The sequence below is a fragment of the Hylobates moloch genome, unplaced genomic scaffold (assembly GCF_009828535.3).
Source record: "Hylobates moloch isolate HMO894 unplaced genomic scaffold, HMol_V3 SCAFFOLD_11, whole genome shotgun sequence".
NCBI classification, from domain to species: Eukaryota; Metazoa; Chordata; class Mammalia; order Primates; family Hylobatidae; genus Hylobates; species Hylobates moloch.
Genome location: NW_026652286.1, coordinates 58,036,304 through 58,057,224, shown reverse-complemented (window position 1 = coordinate 58,057,224; position 20,921 = coordinate 58,036,304). Strand labels below are relative to the sequence as shown.

General features: G+C 43.3%; 1 protein-coding gene across 8 annotated transcripts in view; it reads left to right on the top strand.

Annotated features, from left to right (window-relative positions):
- Positions 1 to 301: 301 nt before the first annotated feature.
- The window catches only part of SYTL2 (synaptotagmin like 2), a 118,775-nt gene continuing 98,155 nt past the window's right edge, over positions 302 to 20,921 (top strand). For all 8 annotated transcript variants that reach the window (XM_032167072.2, XM_032167070.2, XM_032167067.2 and 5 more), the window contains exon 1: positions 302 to 502. The gene's annotated coding sequence lies outside the window, so the exon portion shown is untranslated. The remainder of the gene's footprint in view (positions 503 to 20,921) is intronic.

The following is a 20,921-nucleotide window of genomic DNA, read 5'->3' as shown; positions in this document are numbered from 1 at the left end:
TTATTTGCACAGAAAACAAGTTGTTTCGGGGCAAGGTATACTTGAGAAGGAGGCTAGGAACGGGAGAGAAGCAGCAGGCGGGGGCGGAGGGCGAAGGGAGGGAAGCGGAGAGGGCAGGGGCTGGCGGGCGCTGGGTGCCGGGCGAGGAGGCCGGGGCGGGCCGGGGCGGGCCGAGGCGGGGAGCGGGCGAAGCGCCATTGGCCCGAGCACCTGGGACCGGCCCCAGCGCGCCGCCCGCCGTGGGGCGGGGCTGGTGGGGAGGGACTCGCGCACGCCGCTCTGCGTTGACAGTGCCGGGCGACACCCGCGCCGCGCCGCTCGCCTGTGAGCCGGGCAGAGCCGTCAGCGTCCGTCGGGAGAGTGAAGGCTCGCAACGCCCAGCCCGGGGGAAGGTAAAGCGCCGCGCCCGGGGCTGCGCGGTTTGCACCGCCAGGCCGAGGGCTGGGGGCCAGAAGACAAGAGAGACGGCGAGGCGTGCTCCCTGCCCGGCAGCGACTCGGAGGTGCGCACTCGGGTTCCAGTCTCTACTTGGCCCACTCGCTGTGTTACCTCGGGCAACTTTGTTTCCCTCTCTTGGTCTCTGCTTCCTCCTGTGTTAAGTGAGGGAGGTGGTGTAGAATGATGTTCCTTAGTCTTCCCAGTTCTAAAATGGGAACTGCGTTTTGGCACCGGGAAAGCTCCTTTCCTCAGTTTCCCACCTACTCTAGAGCCACCTCCGCTGCCCAGGCGGCCAGGAAGCTGGGATGCCTGGGTAGGCGAGGATTCTGCTGAGCTATCGCGTTTTCTGGGGCTTTCAGGGACTGACCTGGGCTTGGGGCTGGGTGCTGGGGAGACCTGGCTGCAGAGTAACTGCCCCCAGATTGCTCAGGTGCAGAAAGGCAGGAGCGTCAGGACCTGTTTACAGGTGGGGTGTTGGGAAGGGCCCGCCAGGGGATGATGATTTCTCCTTTGAAAATAAGACATGTTTTGGAATTCTCTTCCATACCCACACCTCGTCCCACGGCGAGCTATAAACTACACGAGTGGGCTTTATCATCCTTCGAAGTGGAAAAACGACTGTTTTTAGCGTCTAAGACACAGGGCTCCACCAGCATATAGGAAGTGGGTCTCTCTCTGCACCCATCCTGCCGCCTCTTCCCTTACCTTCCTCTTCTCTTTATAAATCCCCTCTGACCTTGAGGGGCTCCACTTCCTGCCTTAATGAAAAGTTCTTCTTTTCATTTAGTGCTGGTTTGTGACCAACAGCCTCCAGGGCTTTGGGCTCAGGATTGAGATAGAAGCCTAAATAAGAACAGGCTATGAATCACCTTGTCAGCCCGCTGAGCCACACAGCCCGGCAGGGATGTGCAGAGGAAGCCCGGTGGGGCTTCAGACAGACAGATCCTGGAAGGTGGGGTGGATGCAAACTGCCATCCAGCTTCCCATCCCCTTGTTGGCAGCCATTCCCCACCAGAATGGTGACCCCTGCTGTCTGCTGGATGGAGTGGCCAGATAGAGTAGGATGATTGAAAGGAGCTGAGGACTTGGCTGGATTTCTCTGGAAGGTCTCCAGCATCTCCCTCCCCTCACTTTCCTCCACCCCTGAAGTTCTGCCCCTTCTCACCCTTAGTGTGGTATCCAGGTGAAATCAGATTGCAGAACCCATCAAGAGCACCTAGGAAGGAGAAGAGAAGGTGTGGGGACGGCAGCAGGGCAATGTTGACTGCTGTTTAGTGGGTACTTACTATGGGCCAGACACTTCTTTGTATGTAATATATCCTTAATTCTCACAAAACCACATGAGGGGTGATATACTATACCCTATTTTATAGGTGAGAAACAGGCTCAGAAAGATTGTTTCCTTTTGTCACTTAGGAAGTAGCATAGCTGGGATTCAAATCCAATCTCTGATTCTAAAACCTGTTTTCATTACACTTTCTTTGTGCTCCTTAAGTAAGAGCAAGCTGGAATAAGATTTATTGAGTTCTCACCAGGTGTCAGGCACTATGCAAAACATCTTAGAGCTATTATGTTATTTATGGTGCAGGAGTTTCTGTTATTCTGGAGGTAATCTGTGACTGCCTTAGCCTCACAGCAGCAGTCCTGTTCTAGAAGGCCTACCCTAATCCTGCCCAGCTGCTAGTGGGTGGGTGGGGCAGGGCCCTGTTTGCTTTATCTTAGAGGTGGTTTGGGGTCTAATGAAAGATTGATTGTCCACATCTGACCCGTTAGCCCTAACCGTTGGCTGGTGAATGATTCCACTGTCCCCTAAGAGGCCTTTTTCAGGTTTTGCTCAATAAACATTTGTGGAATGAATGAATTAGCACCTTGTGCAGAGTGGTCTGCTGCCTTGTAGAAATGTGAGGAAGCCTAGGGGAAGCCCAGGTTCCCCCATCTTCAAAACCCAGATGCTAGTCTAGGTGTTTCTCCTCTTTGGGCAAGGGAGGTAGGGTGAACTGTGCCTGTGTAGGCTTCCAGAGCTCCCTGGGATTATGTTTGCTTGTCACCTGTTTTACAAAGAATTTTTAAACATACAGTAGATGAAGAAAAATGTGGCTTTTTTTTTAATTAAGGGAAAAACTTACTTGGTATTAATGAGGTTGTCAGCTCTCTCAAAAGTTGGGGGGGGGGGGATAAGATTATAATGTTTGTCTTAGGGCTTACCAAACTTTTCCATAGAAGATCCTTCAATGGAAAAGAAGACCAACACATGCTCCTGTGCTTCTGCAGTTTTTTCATTTGATTTCATAATTATGGACTTTGATTTAAAAATATAAAGTTTTTTCTTCAAAATATCTGAATAAAACTGGTGTCCTGGCAGATTGTTGTATATTCTTAGGGGCTTCGAGTACCCAGATGGAGAAGCAGGACCAAGGTTCTAGAGGGCTTAGGCTACTGTTTGAATTTTCCACTCTCTGGTTCACAGTAATAGAGCTTCTCTAGTCCCAGGGGAGACATCCACTTTTTCCCATTTTTCAGAATGAAGAATGTTTTAAAAATAAAAATATCCTTTCTTATTACCAAAACTAAACATATTCATTGCAGAAAAAAATATAAGATCCAGATTAACATTAATAATAATATCAGGCAGGCTGCGGTGGCTAATGCCTGTAATCCCAGCACTTTGGGAGGCCGAGGCAGGTGGATCACAAGGTCAGGAGTTCGAGACCAGCCTGGCCAATATAGTGAAACCCCATCTCTACTAAAAATACGAAACTTAGCTGGGTGTGGTGGCGTGTGCCTGTAGTCCCAGCTGCTCAGGAGGCTGAGGCAGGAGAATCTCTTGAACCCGGGAGGCGGAGGTTGCAGTGAGCTGAGATCATACCACTGTACTCCAGCCTGGGTGACAGAGCAAGACTCCATCTCAAATAATAATAATAATAATAATATAATAATAATATAATAATGATATCAATACATCTGTACTCAAATAATTAAAGCAAAACTTGGGATATAGCCTTCCAAATCTTTTTCTTTGCATCTATATTAATTTTAAAAACACACACACAAGTAAATACAACCCTTTTGACTGAATTATCGTCAGAGCTAAGAGCCATCTTAGATTGTTTTTGAAAGAATGTAGAGAAAAAATCATGAATAATTAAAAGCATCATGAAGGTTAATCTTGTTTGTGAGCCCCGAAGGTCACCCCTCATAATTTCCCTGTATTTATCTTCTGGGAGAGATGAGTGCTGGGCCATGGGGCTGCTGTTGAAAATGCAGGGTCAAGCTGTACTCTTGCTAAACATCTCAAATATAACAGAAAAGGTAGCTCTTTAGTGTTGCTGATGTGCAAAATTTGAGCAGAAAATTAAAAAACTAATTTGCACAGTAATTTGCAGAAAATTCAGGAGGGACCTAGAGAAAGTCATTGCCCCAGCATTGCATTTTATTACCTATGTGACCTTGGGCAAGACAGATGGCTTCTCTGAGCTGGTTTCCTCTTTTATAAATTGATGATAATAAACAAATTCTATCCTCACTTACCAGAGTCACTATAAGGATCAAGTGTCAGGTGTTATTGTTACTTGGATTGCATGCATGTGTGTATGCTATTAATATTTTAAAAATGTTTAAACATAGAGGCAATAAAACCTTATCAGTCTTTATAAAATCCTGGAATCCAACTCTTGGTATTAGTAGGACTTAATCATGATGTAAATGCTCTATTGGGACTCAAGTTTTCTTCAAAGAATGTAGGTTTCCTTGGTGGCTAGTATCTCATTGATCTTCATCACAATCCTGAACAGAAGAGGACAGAAGATAGTCCCATTTTATAGAATGAAAGCAGGCTTGCCACTCAAGGGAATTGTTCAGTTACACAGGGAGTCTCAGAGCTCCTGGGAGCTGTCTCGACTTGCCCTAAGCAAGGCAGAGTCTTGCTAGGAGGAAGCAATGAGAGCCACTGAAAAGGCAGTGTACCCATGGGGGCATGTGAGTGCCAGTAGCCATTGCCTCAAGGACTGCTCTCAGGCATGCGCTGTGCTCCTGGCCGCTCTGAGGAGACAATGGGCCCTGCATTGGGAGGCAGGTGGCTTGGTTTCAACTTCTGCGTCTGTCAAAGACAATCTGTGCAATCTGAGTTTAGTCACACTTTCTCCCGAGCCTTGGTTTCCTGATAAAGTTAGAGAATTGGACCAGATGAGGGTCCTTCTAGTCTTAAAAATCTGATTCTGGGTTATTTTCTATTCATGGTTTCCCAAGTTGAAGTCTGGTAGAGAATTTCCACATCCAGATGAATCAGATGTCAGAAAATGTTTCCACTTTCTGTTGCTTCAAGCTTCTGACGCCTCCTCCTGATTTTCTAAGGGTCTCCTCTATTGACTGCCTTCATGCAGAACACATGATCCACAGATCATTGAGAGGAGAGTGGTTTCTGCTCATTTATTTGTTATTATTAATCTATAACCTCTTGAGATTGTTAGAAATGCTTTAAGGGAATTTTGGGGAAGGTAGGTTGACAGAAATACAGTATAATGAAAGCAGGTTTAAAAAATGGTAATAAAGCCATGTGTTTCACTAAGTATTTGCCTCTGAAGTCACTAAATACAGTAATTTTCCCTATTGCCCATTTGGGCACTTGGACCTGTGCTAGGACTTTTGCAGAATGTGAGAGAAGCACATGACCTCACTCTTAAGTGGCTCAGAACTGGAGAGGGGGAGAAAGAGAAGGAAAAAGGGAGCAAAGAGACGTGCAGCTGTGATTGGAATAGGATAGAGATGAAAAGAACAACATAGGAAAAGATTGAGCCCCTGAGGACTCAGACTTTGTGGTTTATTTCTGTATCCACATAGCCTGGCACTGTTCCTGGCACTCAGTGGGAACTTAGTATAAGTATTTTAAATTAATTAATAAACGAACAAATAAAAGAATGAATGAATCACTCTGCTGAAATCTGGTGCAGTGTCCTCAGATTACTGCAGTGACTTCTTCACATATATGAACTACCTGCAACCTACAAAACACTTTTCTATGTGTTATCCCTTGTATTGATGATTGAGATAAAAGAAGGCCAAAATAAGAGCATTTCCTAATGTTATACTTTCTAAACACTTTGTAGCTACTAGTTTAGATTTGGTTTATTATTCCTAGATAAGTTGTCCTCTTTCTATAAATGCATCAAGAAATATTTGGTGGTAGGTAGATATAAGACGTAGCAAACAATTCCACATATTTGCCTTCCGAGTTAGAGGGGGAAAGAAAGACATCACTTGATTTCTGAGTGAATATAAGCTTCTTTTTTTTCCCTTGCCGAAGCATTGTTTTGCTGTAAGACTTGACAGAATGGATGCCAGCACCACTAACTTCTGATCAGACAGATGTGTTTTGTGCTGCCATCCCTCCCGGCCACAGGCGCCTGGACTCTCCTGCCTCTGGCTGAGTCAGTTGATTAAAACACAGGGCTCTGAGGCTGAGGGCATGAGCTGAATCCCAGGCAAGCTAAGTTGCTCAGTCAAATCTATTGCCTGACAATTCCCATTCCCTCTGCCAGCGATCTGTGTTGGGAGGAAGGCTGAGCTGTATTGTGTTAGATTTCTTAGGGCAGGTTCTTCACCACTGTTGGTTTTAGACTAGTCATTTGAGTTTTGTAAGTAAAAGGTTTGGGTTTTCAGTTTTGTTTTTGTTTGCTTTGTTTTGTTTTGGTAGAGATGGGATCTCACTGTGTTGCTCAGGCTGATCTTGAACTCCTGGGCTCAAGCAGTCTTCCCACCTTGGCTACCCAAAACACTGGGGTTACAGGCATGAGCCACCACACTCGGCCCTTTTTCTTTTAGTTATAGTCTAGGGTTGTTTCAGTTATGCCATTTTGGGACACATTCGGGGTTTTCATCCTGAGACCTTTGCTATCCCCAAGACTGCAACTATTGTCATAGCATATAATTCCCTCCATGTGTCTATAAAATGAGAATGATTGGATTTGTTTGACAAGATTGTTTAGAGGATTAAATGAGGTCCTGTATTTAATGAAAACCAGCAAAAACAGATTGAGATGCTATGCTGGGTGGTTGACCAAAGACTTATCAGCCAAGGACTCACGACTTCATTCCTTTCTGGTGCTATTGATTTAACTACAATTTCTACATGACATCTTCAAGGTAAGTTTTGAATAGTTGGAGCCACCGGCATTCAATCTGCAAATATGATAGATCTACTGCTGTTATAGCACCTAGAGGTAGTAACTGGTTATGTAGGATTCATTTTATTCAGTTATTTTAAAAGTATTTTACCTGATCTGGTATTTTTGGTTGCTAATGTAACATACTATATCACATCTAATTGCTTCAGACTGTGTTTCAGTCTGAAGCAAGTGAATGATGAAGATGTCTGACATTTATTGAGCACTTACTATGTACCAGGCAGTATTCCAAGCACTATACCTACATCAATTTATTTAATCCTCACAATAATCTATTATTGATACCGTTTTTGGTACTATGATTGTTTCTATTTTATGATGAGGAAATTGAGGCCCATATAAGTTAAATAAGTTGCCCAAGGTGACACAGCCAATAAGAAGAACAACAGAGATTTGAATCCAGGCAGTCTGACTTCAGAGCCCATGCCTTGGATCATTGGAAGATAATCTGATATGATTGTACGCTATCTGTACCCTACTTGTATTCTGCTCTACTGTTCATGAAATTACAGAGCTGCAAACTGAGTTCTAAATGCAGAATGAGGGTGTATAGCTTGGGATAGTGTTTTGACTACACAGGATAACCCTTGAAAATGGCTTGTTGCAAAAATTTAGAAAATTTTGTTACACAGAGATAGTAATAATTAATAAAGTTTAAGTATTTCAGGAAATATTAGGGGGTGACACCAGACTACAAAGTGATGAGTCAGCAACTTAGTATACTATTTAAGAATCAACACTACCTGGAATGTAGTAACTGAAGTGTTGTGTTTAGGAAGTTGAATACAGGTAAATCACATAATTTATAGTCCTTTACTTAGAAAAGCAAAAATGGTATCTTTCTTTTCCATTCCTTTTAGGGATGCTACAAATAACAACATAATAAACAGAATGTCTATTATCTATCTAGTGCATACTCTGTGTCAGTCCCTTTGCTATGTCCTTGTTCCTCTAATTGGCAGGACTACTCTCTAAAGTAGGTGATAATTATCCACTTTACTGATGAAGAAATGGAAGCACAGAGAAGTCCTTTGCCCAAGGTCACAGAGGTAGTAAATGGCCAAACAAACAATTGAGCCCAGGTTACTTTGACTGGAAAACCTGTACTCTTTCCACAACCCAGTATTGCCTCTTTTGGGGGAGTTCTTTAAAGGAAAGATGTTATATTCATGCTTACTGAATCCTGTGTTAAGACATATGTTTGTCACTAGTCTTGAAACAGATTATAAATATTCAAAACTAGGACTGTTCAGAAAACCTAGGATATTTCTGTTACCATGGAGATGTAATGATGGGCTTGACATAATCTTCCAGGAGAAACAACTGGATTCTCCCAGCGCTCCATGGCCTAAGGAGTCAGCCACTTATTCCTGCAGTTATGAAGCAGCACCACCCAGGACTAGAGCAACTGAAATACTATGGAGAACTGGCAAGAAGACCCTAATTACAGTTTATTTTGGGGCATCACAACTTGATAAGTGAGAGGGAATATACTGAAGAACTTGAGTAGAAATGAAGTTGATCTTCATGTTGTACGTGATATGAGGATTTTATAAAGATAAAGAATTTTTATATGAGTTGTCCTAGCAGGACCACTTAGATATGACACATTTTTACAGTTTTATAATATGCATTCTTGAACCTTTTTGAAATGATATCATACTACCTTTCTGCAAATGTATTCACTGTGTTCTTGCCAGATTCCTGCAACAGCTTGCCATCTGATGGTTATAGCAGATGATTTTGAGGTGCAATCATAGGTGGAAGGTCAGAAGCCAGAGTTACGAAGCATAGTGGCCAACAAGGTGATGGGAGAGGGGTCATGGTTAAGAAGATGCTTCCGGCTAGTGTCCATGTTTCCCATAGAGGCCACTTTGTAGTGGAAATAAACTTGGCTTTGGAATCAGATGAGCTTGAATTTAAACATGAATCCACTTACTAGTTGTGTTATAAAGCGATTAATTTAACTGTGGTTAGCAACTTTTGAGTTTCTTTGGGGTAGGAGTGTCAACTTCCTTTTCTGAAAAAATTGTGTTCATTTTCTCACAAGATGGGGTAATGAATATATTAAAGCCTCTGACTTTGTGTCTTGCATAGAGTCACCATTCAATAAATGTCAGTTCTCTTCCTTTTCCTTTTCTTCCTTTCCTTTCTCTCTTCCCTTCTCTTTCTTTCCTCTCTTTCCTTCTCTTTCCTTCCCTTCCTCTTGGCTATTGAAGGTGACAATGGTGAAGTAGTACTTACAGTACAGTGTGGTAAGTGTTCTAGTAGAAATGCATACAGCTTATTGTGAGATTGCTGAGAGAGCAACTGCCAGGGAAAGTAGGAAGGTGACAGATAAGCTAGACCTATGGCTGAGTAGGAGTTTGCTAGGGTAAGAAGAGACTGAGGGCCAGGTGCATTGGCTCATGCCTGTGATCCTAGCACTTTGGGAGGCTGGGCCTGGTGGTGGGCACCTGTAATTCCAGCTACTTGGGAGGCTGAGGCAGGAGAATTGCTTGAACCTGGGAGGCAGAGGTTGCAGTTAGCTGAGATCATGCCACTGCACTCCAGCCTGGGTGACAGAGCAAGGCTCCAGCTCAAAAAAAAAAAAAAAAAAAAGAAAGGAAAAAGAAGAAAAGAGAGTATGGTGGGGAGGAAACGTTGAAGGACGTTTCAAGTTCAAAGGCATGGAGGCAGGGAGAGAAGGGATACTAACAGAATGGGGAGGCTGGGCGCGGTGGCTCATGCCTGTAACCCTAGCACTTTGGGAGCCCGAGGCGGGCGGATCACAAGGTCATGAGTTCAAGACCAGCCTGGGCAACATAGTAAAACCCCATCCCTACTAAAAATACAAAAACTTAGCCGGGCATGGTGGTGGGTGCCTGTAATCCCAGCTACTCTGGAGGCTGAGGCAGGAGTATCGCTTGAACCCGGGAGGCGGAGTTTGTAGTGAGCTGAGATCGTGCCATTGCACTCCAGCGACAGTGCAAGACTCCGTCTGAAAAAAAAAAAAAAAAGAGAGAGAGAACGGGGAAGAGACTACTGAGTTGGCACACAGGGCAGGTAACTTGTAGTTGGTGGCGCTGCTAATGTAGTGGAGTTTCCCCAAAGACCAAAGGTGAAATGAGGCTACAATCTTACCCTTTATCTTGGAGGCTGCCCTTTATCTTTGAAGTTTCTCAATATTGTGACTGAGATAATGAAATTTCTCTTTAGGATAATAACACTGCTCACGATATGAAAGATGGGTTTATGGTTGATTGGCATACTTGTTTGCACTTGTGTGTACAGAGGAGATAACATATATTAAAGCTTTTTTGGTAAAAGATAATGGTACTTGTAGAGATGGTGCTGCTATTCAAGACTTCTATAGGAAAGTACATAATGTGTTGGAAAATGGTGACTCCATATGCTAATTTATGGACTGGATCACACTGGAGCCAAATTATTCCAAAAATATAAATATGTCTTATCTTGAGTTAAGCATATTTACCACTTTTCAATAAAGGACCAGGTGTGTTTCTGGCAAAATGATTGAAGCTTGAATCCAGAAAAAAAAAAAGTTTAAGGCCCCTTTTTGTATTTCCAGAATTGAGTTTAAGATTCTAGGGATAGTTGATGCCTAATGCATGCTGAATTTGGTTAGTGCTTTGTAGAATTTCTTGTGCTTAGCATGCACTATTGTGGTTAGCAGCTATTGAGTTTCTTAGAGGGAGGAGTAGAGAGGCTCAGCCTGCAAAACTATCATCTATAGGAAATGGCAAGAAGCTAGGTGGCCCTTCTCCCTAAGCAGTCAGGATCAGACCCAGGTACACACAAATGTGTGTTTCTGTGTTTCTAGGCCTGTGTTTATGTTTTCCGGATAGTTGTCTGCTTTATCTAGGCCAGAGGGAAAACCCGACATTACCTGGGTTCCTTGGGGAAAGCCACTGGGGAGATTAGCCTTGGTTACTAGAGGTGCCTCAATGTGAAGACAATCACCTGCATCTCCACTTGAACTATTAATAATGTGTGGCCAGGAGCCAAGGTTGTGGAGGAGACATAGCTCTGCCGGTCAGATTCTGCAGGGGACAGATGTGACCCTACTGTGGAACTGAGCACAGGTATTTGCTTGGTGTGTGAGGAAGTGAGGAGGGAGTGGATGTGTTTGTTTTTTTCCTTCTCTGGCATACTTTTCCCAAGTCCACTCTCTGAGAAGCCAGGAACTAAAAGCAAGTCTTGGGCTGACATTCGGTGCATAGGAAGTACGTTGTACATTTTAAATTCCTGGGGGCCAGGCATGGTGGCTCATTCCTGTAATCTCAGCAGTTTGGGAGGCTGAGGTGAGAGGATTGCTTGAACCCAGGAGTTTGAGACCAGCCTGAGCAACATAGCAAGACCCCATCTCTGCAAAAAAATAGAAAAAAATTAGCAGGGCATGTTGGTGCACACCTGTAGTCCCAGCTACTCAGGAGGCTGAGGTGGGAGGATCACTTGAGCCTAGGAGATCAAGGGTGCAGTGAGCCATGATTGTGCTGCTGAACTCCAGCCTGGGCTGCAGAAACCCAGGAAACTCTTGGAGACATCCTACATTGGGCTTTTGGAATACTAGACCTTTGAACGTGGACTCTTCCATGTGCCAATCCCCAAGCCCTTTCACTGTGTTAGTCAAGTCTCAGTCTAGTCCTTTGATAGATTATGGTTTGGTCTCTTTCCTTTGAGACCAAAGCACCAAAACTGATGAACTGTGTGTGGGAATGGTCAGGTCCTTGAGGGTGTGTTTGTGTGCATCACTACCTGTAGATGCAGTGACCAAGGGTGTGAGCTTAGTTAATAAAGTATGGTATGATTGATCTTTACAGAAAATCTCTTGCTATTCTCTTTAAATTATTATTAAACAGTGAACATTTGTTGATAAAAGGAGCAGGATGCTTTAGTGGGAAGAATATCAGATTTAGAGACAAGAGTTAATTTATTTGGTAGATACTCACTGAGTGTTTTCTATGTTTGTGTGCCAAATTGTTTTAGGCTCAGGGTCCAGTGGGGAAAATATATATCTGTAATTACCACTCAGTATGATGTTCATAGTCAGATGTGCACAGAGGAAGGAGGTGGGATGGTAAGAGGGAAGGGAGATCAAGTGCCAAGGTAGAGTTTCCTGGAAGAGGTGGCATTTGAGAGGAGATCTGGGTGAATAGGAATCAGAAGGTCAAAAGGCTGGGAAATAGTATGGCGAGCATGGTTTCTTGTTCAAGGCAAGGCTGGCAGAAGCTGAGGCCAGTGAAGTAGGCAGTGGGCTGATCATGAAGAGTGTCGTACATGTTATTAAGGAGATTGGATATTTTTTTATGGACTTTTAGCCCCTTTTGTTGAGCTCCTCCTAACCCTGTTTCCAACTCTGAAATCCTAGCTGTTCTTAAAACTGCAGCTCTATGCTAATTCTTTCTGAAATCTTCCTGGTTCATCATGGCAGGAAGTTTTCTTTCCCTCCTCTAACTGGTTTAGTGTTTAGCTTATATCTCTTTTATGGCCATCATCACATACCACTGTGTGTTATCATTCTTTATGTCCTTATCTTATCTTCCCTTTTGTTCCAAAAGTTCTTAGAGCGCTGGGACTAAAGGGACTTATTATTTCCTTAATGCCCAGAAGGCTGAGATAGTACAAGTGTGTTAAATGAATATATTTTGAAGTGCTAAGTTATGTTCACTGTCTTTTTAAGGTTTTTAGTACATTGATTGGCTATAAGAATTTAGTGGTCAGTGGGCAGTTATCAGTTAATTAGATATTTGGCTTTTTATTCTCATGCGTGCAGAAAAGAATTAACATAGTGGGTGTGAAACTGCCTATCCATAGAAAGGCCTGCTTGCAAGTTGGCCTTTGGCTGGCATTAGGGAACTTGGATTTCAGGAGGATTCTCACAAATCTAAATGATAGGAGTAGCTCACTGTGCCTAAACTGTTTGTGCAAGCAATATGGTTTATGCCGAGCACCTGCTTTTCTTCTGGGAGTCTGGAATTTGGGTACATGCCAGGGAAGGGGTGCCTACATGACTTGTCCCCATTAAAAACTCTGGGCACTGAATCTCTAATGAACAGTCTGGTTGGTAACATTTCAGATGCATTGTCACAACTTGTGTGTCCAGTGTGACTCCTCTTGGAGAAGACCCGTGGGAGCTCCCGCCCAGTTTTATCCAGACTTCACCCCATGCACCTTTTTCCATTGTTGAGTTTGCTTCGTATCTTTTTCACTGTAATAAGTCATAGCTGTGAATATGACTGTATGTTGTCCTGTTGAGTTATCCTAGTGAATCATCAAACCTGGGACTGGACTTGGAGATCCCTTCAACACACCATGAAATGCCACATATGTGAAGCCAATTGTTTTTTATTTTTGGTTTGTTTTTGGCTAAGACTCTGAAGATATTAAAGACTCTGAGAAGTTATTGGTCTTTACATAAGAGAAGGGCCCATTTCTCAAGACTCTATGTATTTAGGCATGTGAAGAAGGTGCTTAAGAAAGTTTCACGTTTTTTTTTTGTCATTCCATAAACCAAATCAGATTTCACCTTTTAGAAATAAGTGTCAAGCTTTAAAATTTCAAACTTTGAGAGTGTCAGAAGCTGTGATGTTCCATTTGTTTAAAAATGAACAGGGAATGGGAGGGCTCACAAAAAACTGAACTTGAGATCAGTGGGTATAGGCCGGGTACTGTGGGAAGCTGAGGCAGGTGGATCACTTGAAGTCAGGAGTTCGAAACCAGCCTGGCCAACATGGTGAAACTCCATCTCTATTGAAAATGCAAAAAAAAAAAAAAAAAAAATACTGGCATGGTGGTGTGCACCTGTAATCCCCACTACTCAGGAGGATGAGGCAGGAGAATCTCTTGAACCTGGGAGGTAAAGGTTGCAGTGAGCCAAGATTGTGCCACTGCACTCCAGCCTGGGTGACAGAGTGAGACTCCTTCTCAAGCAGCAAAAACAACAACAACAACAACAACAACAACAAAACTTTCTGGTCTTGAGGTCAGTGGGTATAGACTAAGGTGTGGTATGAGATAGATGAGTGGCCAGGTGGGGTATTGCCAGCTGGGGAAGCTATGTATAAACACAGACTTCTTAAGATTTTATTAGATCACATAGGCTGTAGCTGACAAAAGGGACAATAATAACAAAGACTAATGTTTTCTTTTTCTTTTATTTTATTTTATTTTATTTTTTTGAGAAGGAGTCTCACTCTGTCTCCCAAGCTGGAGTACAGTGGCATGATCTTAGCTCACTGCAATGTCTGCCTCCTAGGTTCAAATGATTCTTGTGCCTCAGCTTCCCAAGTAACTGGGATTACAGATGCCTGCCAACATGCCCAGCTAATTTTTGTATTTTCAGTAGAGACGGGGTTTCACCGTGTTGGCCAGGCTGGTCTCGAATTCCTGACCTCAAGTGATCCTCCCACCTCAGCCTTCCAAAGTGCTGGGATTACAGGTGTGAGCCACTGCTCCTGGCCAAAAACGACTAACATTTTCTAATATAACATTTGTATAGAACTTTACAGTTTTCAAAATGTTTTCACATACAATATCATTTAATGCTAAAATAATCCTATAAGGTAGGAAATATTATTAGTTTCCACAGCTGAGGCAACTATAATTCAGAAGAATTGAACAGCTTGCCCAGAGTAATATGGCCGGTTTGAGCTGCACACCTGTAGTCCTAGCTCTTCAGCCTTGACCTCTTGGGCTGGAGCAATCCTCCTGCCTCAGCCTTCTGAGTAGCTAGGACTACAGGTGCATGCCACTGCACCTGGATCATTTAAAAATTTTATTTATAGAGATGGGGTATTGCTATGTTGCCCAGGCTGCACTTGAATGCCGGAGCTCAAGTGATCCTCCAGTCTTGGCCTCCTAAGGTGCTGGGATTGCAGGCGTGAGCCCAAATTCAGTCCTTTTGATTTTAAACCTAGATCCTGGGAAATATAAGAACTATAAAGTCTCTTAGCTTCCTGATATATTTAAGTTTATTTAAAGTATATATCAGTCAAGCCTCAGACCTGACAGATACTACTGAGTGAATGAAAAGAAGTTGAGGCAAATTGCCTACTTTCACTCTGTGCCATCCTGTGTATCGATTGTGGGGAGAGAAACAGGTGATCTTTCTTTTTAGAAGCTGCATTGGGATTTGGATAGAAAGAGACTAGAACAGAGGAGCTGGGAGGATGTGGGCTCCAGTTGCAAAGCTCATGGTGCTCTGCAGGAGAAAGTTGAAGCCTTCTTGATTGCCCACTGTAAGATCTAGGTGACAAAGAGCTATTGGAGAAGGTTTGGTTGCATTTTTCATAATATCTCAGGTACTGTCAGAGTCCTAAAAATATCACTTATCAGAATTAGACTCTTAGAAAAATGAGGGGCAATATTTGCCTCGGATTCACTTTCATTATTTCTCTAAATCAAGGGAGGAGTTCTTGGGACATTTTTCCTGCCCCAAAATAAGAGATGGTCAGAGCACATACGGTGTTAAGTTTCTACCGTGTGTCAGATATCAGCTAGGTATTTAACATGAATCATCCTTTTAATTCTTACAAAGATCTTCAGAGGTAGAAATTTGATGCCATATAACCTAGATAAGAAAAATTAGACTTAGAGAAGTTAAATATTTGCCCAGAGTCTCACAGCTTTTAAGTAGTAGCCCTGGAATTCAAGCTCAAGCCCGACTCCCAAGTCAGTGCTCTTTTTCTTCCCTGTGCTGCCTGAACACAATGATGCAACTTCATAAAATAATAATCATTAGATCAATTCTTGTGTAAGTGGTTAAATCTTACCTGAGCCTCAGTGAATGTTAAGGCTCTTCTATGAATAAGTTTAAGCTTCTGGTGCCAGAGTTTTTGCAGCAGGAGATTCCCCTGGTGATGATGGCTTATGTGTATGCTCTGTGCTTGTGTGTTACCTTTCCTGAGTCCTATGGGATTCCCAGAGTGGCAGCCTTCCCAGCACTATTTGCAGTTTGGTAGATGTGAGGGAAGGGGAGTGGTGGCCTGCTCTGTCAGTTTGCTGATTTCAGAGCCAGCTCACCTGAAGTCATCCTTTCTTGCAGATATTTGGCAAAAACTCATCTGGGAATAATCTGCTTTATCAAATTTAAAAAGTTGGTGAAAATTTTTATATTGTAGAAATATAAGGAAGAAGATAGAAATAGATGGTTTGGAGTGGCTTTTACTATTCTTGTTAGTTTCATCCTGGAAAATGTTTCCTATGTAACTTTTTCTTTTTTTAACGTAAGCAGAACATCATAGTTAAAAAAACAAAATAAAACACGGCCTTGGGCTCTAGAAAATACAGTGAAAGTGCTGATCATGAGCAAATAAATTCAGCACCTGGTACACTGCCTGGCACAGACTAGGGACACAATTAACATTTGTTAAATGAGTGCAACTCAGGCTACTGGGCATAAGTATCTGGCCTCTTCTGCTGCCCAAATCACAGAGCAGCCCAGACCCCAGTTCACATTAGTGTGCTCTGGCTGAGAGGGTTCAGTTTTTTTTAGATCTGATGGTGAGCCTGGAGCCAGGCCATCATCATTTCAGAAAATAAAATGCAAGCATTATTCCTTGGGGGGATGTGGCTTTATTTGGGAGGCTGAAAATAAATTTAGCGGTTGTGGTAGTAATAATAACAGCTAATACTTATATTAGCTAATATAAGTATTACAGCTAATGCAAGGTTCACTATGGACTCATGCCAGACTAAGTCTTTTATACATACAAGTGCATGTAATCCTTATAAAACAATTTTAAGTAGATATTTTACTGGTGAGGAAGCTAAGTAACTTGCCCAAGGCCACACAGTAGGCAATAATTCTGAAATATAAATGTGGAGACCAAAGTACAGCCACTTAACCTCTCCTTAGTGATATTGTAAAGGAATGGGAACCTAGGCATTTTGAAAGACCATCTCTTTACTGTTTTTTCTTGGTTTTCTTTAGTAGAAAAAAATGATGAATGGATCTACTTTCCATGAATTCCTGGAGCAATTCCTGGAAATTCTGCTTTTCTTTTACTTCTGTATAAACCTCAAATGAACTTTGTTTTCAGAAAGAAATACAAATTCAAATTCATGTTTGAGACTTACTTCCTGTACTTCCCCAGCAATATAATGATATTTTTTCCTCCCCTCAAATACCAGACAAATAGCAGAAATCAAGCCCAAGCAAGTAGAAAAGTCTTGATAAATGCAAGTTTCCTCACCAAGGGATAATTCATGGAAAGATGTGATGCCCATTTGAGAATCTGGATTCTTTTGAGTTTGGTGATATGAAAGGCTCTTTTGTGACCTTGAGAAGGTGGGAGGTTTTGTTATTTGTTCTGTTGTCCTTTAAAATTTAAAACTGGCTGGGCATGGTGGCTTATTACTGTAATCCCAGCACTTTGGGAGGCCGAGGTGTGAGGATCACTTGAGGCCTGAGGTTTGAGACACCCTGGAAACATAGGGAGAACCTGTCTCTAGAAAAAAAATTTAAAAATTAGCTGGATGTAGTGGCATGTGCCTCTAGTCTCAGCTAGAGGCTGAGACTCCCTACTTGGGAGGCTGAGGCAGGAGGATTGCTTAAACCCAGGAGTTTGAAGTTACAGTGAGCCATAACTGTGCTGTTGCACTTCAGCCTGGGTGACAGAAAGAGGCCCTGTCTCTAAAAAAAAGAAAAAAAAATTTAAATCTGGCCGGGCAAGGTGGCTTATGCCTGTAATCCTGGCACTCTAAGGTGGAAGAGTTGCTTGAGCCCAGGAGTTCAAGACCAGCCTGGGCAGCATAGTGAGACCCTGTTTCTACAAGAAAAAAAAAACTGAATCTGCTTTTTTGAATCTTTGGAGGATGGGGATTGAGGGATTGTGTGCTCTTTTCTCTAATGAATTGCAAAGCAACATTAAAGATGGCAAAGCATTAACTTCTTTTTTTGACTTATTTTTCAGACCACATAGTTATGTTTAATTAAATATTTTCCAGGGTTCATATCTGTATGAGGGAGGGTATGACTAAAACAATGTGGAAATGCGATTGCTTGCCAAATTATAGCTACAGATTCTACGACCTTTTTTGGGTAATAGGATTTTTCATTTGTGAGAACTAAATAATGTGACAGCTGTGAGATTTTAACCATGGATATGCCTATTTCTTTGTCTGTTGGAACAACTTCCGTGACAGGAAGTGTTGAGAGCATGCCCTTCATTTTTAAGGACAGGTTATAAAATATTGGTTATGAGATATCTCAAATTAAATTTCATGAATGTTATCAGAGTTTGAGGTGGCTGAAACTTTTCTCCATGTCTGCCTCTTTGAGAAATTTTGTAATTCAAAGTCCCTGGGCTGGGCCCAGTGGCTCACGCTTGTAATCCCAGCACTTTGGGAGGCCGAGGTGGGCGGATCACGAGGTCAGGAGATCGAGACCACGATGAAACCCCGTCACTACTAAAAATACAAAAAATTAGCTGGGCGTGGTGGCGGGCGCCTGTAGTCCCAGCTACTCGGAGAGGCCAAGGAAGGAGAATGGCGTGAACCTGGGAGGCGGAGCTTGCAGTGAGCTGAGATTGCGCCACTGCACTCCAGCCTGGGCGACAGAGCCAGACTCCATCTCAAAAAAAAAGAAAGGGGGGTGGAGCCACGATGGCCAAATAGGAACAGCTCTGGTCTACAGCTCCCAGCCTGAGCGACACAGAAGACAGGTGATTTCTGCATTTCCGTTTGAGGTACCGGGTTCATCTCACTAGGGAGTGCCAAACAGTGGGTGCAGGACAGTCGGTGCAGCGCACTGTGTGCGAGCCGAAGCAGGGCAAGGCATTGGCTCACTCGGGAAGCACAAGGGGTTGGGCAGTTCCCTTTCCTAGTCAAAGAAAGGGGTAACAGACAGCACCTGGAAAATCGGGTCAGTCCCACCCTAATACTGCGCTTTTCCAACAGGCCTGGAAAACGGCACACCAGGAGATTGTGTCCTGCAACTGGCTGGGAGGGTACTATGCCCACGGAGTCTCGCTGATTGCTAGCACAGCAGTCTGAGATCAAACTGCAAGGCGGCAGCGAGGCTCGGGGAGGGGCGCCCGCCATTGCCCAGGCTTGCTTAGGTAAACAAAGCAGCCAGGAAGCTCGAACTAGGGGGAGCCCACCGCAGCTCAGGGAGGCCTGCCTGCCTCTATAGGCTCCACTTCTGGGGGCAGGGCACAGAAAAAACAAAAATTCAGCAGGAACCTCTGCAGACTTAAATGTCCCTGTCTGACTGACAGCTTTGAAAAGAGTAGTGGTTCTCCCAGCACGCAGCTGGAGATCTGAGAACAGAGAGACTGCCTCCTAAAGTGGGTCCCTGAACCCCAAGCAGCCTAACTGGGAGGCACCCCCCAGTAGGGACAGACTGACACCTCACTCGGCCGGGTACTCCTCTGAGACAAAACGTCCAGAGGAGCTATCAGACAGCTGAATTTGTGGTCTCACGAAAATCCGCTGTTCTGCAGCCACCGCTGCTGACACCCAGCCAAACAGGGTCTGGAGTGGACCTCTAGCAAACTCCAACAGACCTGCAGCTGAGGGTCCTGTCTGGTAGAAGGAAAACTAACAAACAGAAAGGACATCCACACCAAAAACCCATCTGTAAATCACCATCATCAAAGACCAAAAGTAGATAAAACCACAAAGATGGGGAAAAAACAGAGCAGAAAAACTGGAAACCCTAAAAAGCAGAGCACCTCTCCTCCTCCAGAGGAATGCAGTTCCTCACCAGCAACGGAACAAAGCTGGATGGAGAATGACTTTGACGAGTTGAGAGAAGGAGGCTTCAGACGACCAAACTACTCCGAGCTACGGGAGGAAACTCAAAACAATAGCAAAGAAGTTAAAAACCTTGAAAAAAAATTAGACAAATGGATAACTAGAATAACCAATGGAGAGAAGGGCTTAAAGGAGCTGATGGAGCTGAAAGCCAAGTATCGAGAACTACACGAAGATTGCAGAAGCCTCAGTAGCAGATGCGATCAACTGGAAGAAAGGGTATCAGCGATGGAAGATGATATGAATGAAATGAAGTGAGAAGGGAAGTTTAGAGAAAAAAGAATAAAAAGAAACGAACAAAGCCTCCAAGAAATTTGGGACTATGTGAAAAGACCAAACCTACGTCTGATTGGTGTACCTGAAAATGACTGGGAGAATGGAACCAAGTTGGAAAACACTCTGCAAGATATTATCCAGGAGAACTTCCCCAATCTAGCAAGGCAGGCCAACATTCACATTCAGGAAATACAGAGAACGCCACAAAGATACTCCTCGAGAAGAGCAACTCCAAGACACATAATTGTCAGATTCACCAAAGTTGAAATGAAGGAAAAAATGTTAAGGGCAGCCAGAGAGAAAGGTCGGGTTACCCACAAAGGGAAGCCCATCAGACTAACAGCTGATCTCTCGGCAGAAACTCTACAAGCTAGAAGAGAGTGGGGGTCGATATTCAACATTCTTAAAGAAAAGAATTTTCAACCCAGAATTTCATATCCAGCCAAACTAAGCTTCATAAGTGAAGGAGAAATAAAATACTTTACAGACAAGCAAATGTTGAGTGATTTTGTCACCACCAGGCCTGCCCTAAAAGAGCTCCTGAAGGAAGCACTAAACATGGAAAGGAACAACCGGTACCAGCCCCTGCAAAAACATGCCAAATTGTAAAGACCATCGAGGCTAGGAAGAAACTGCATCAACTAACGAGCAAAATAACCAACTAACATCATCATGACAGGATCAAATTCACACATAACAATATTAACTTTAAATGTAAATGGGCTAAATGCTCCAATTAAAAGACACAGACTGGCAAACTGGATAAGGAGTCAAGACCCATCAGTATGCTGTATTCAGGAAACCCATCTCATGTGCAGAGACACACATAGACTCAAAATAAAGGGATGGAGGGAGATCTATCAAGCAAATGGAAAACAAAAAAAGGTAGGGGTTGCAATCTTAGTCTCTGATAAAATAGACTTTAAACCAACAAAGATCAAAAGAGACAAAGAAGGCCATTACATAATGGTAAAGGGATCAATTCAACAAGAAGAGCTAACTATCCTAAATGTATATGCACCCAACACAGGAGCACCCAGATTCATAAAGCAAGTCCTGAGTGACCTACAAAGGGACTTAAACTCCCACACAATAATAATGGGAGATTTTAACACCCCACTGTCAACATTAGACAGATTAACGAGACAGAAAGTTAACAAGGATATCCAGGAATTGAACTCAGCTCTACACAAAGTGGACCTAATAGGCATCTACAGAACTCTCCACCCCAAATCAACAGAATATACATTTTTTTCAGCACCACACCAC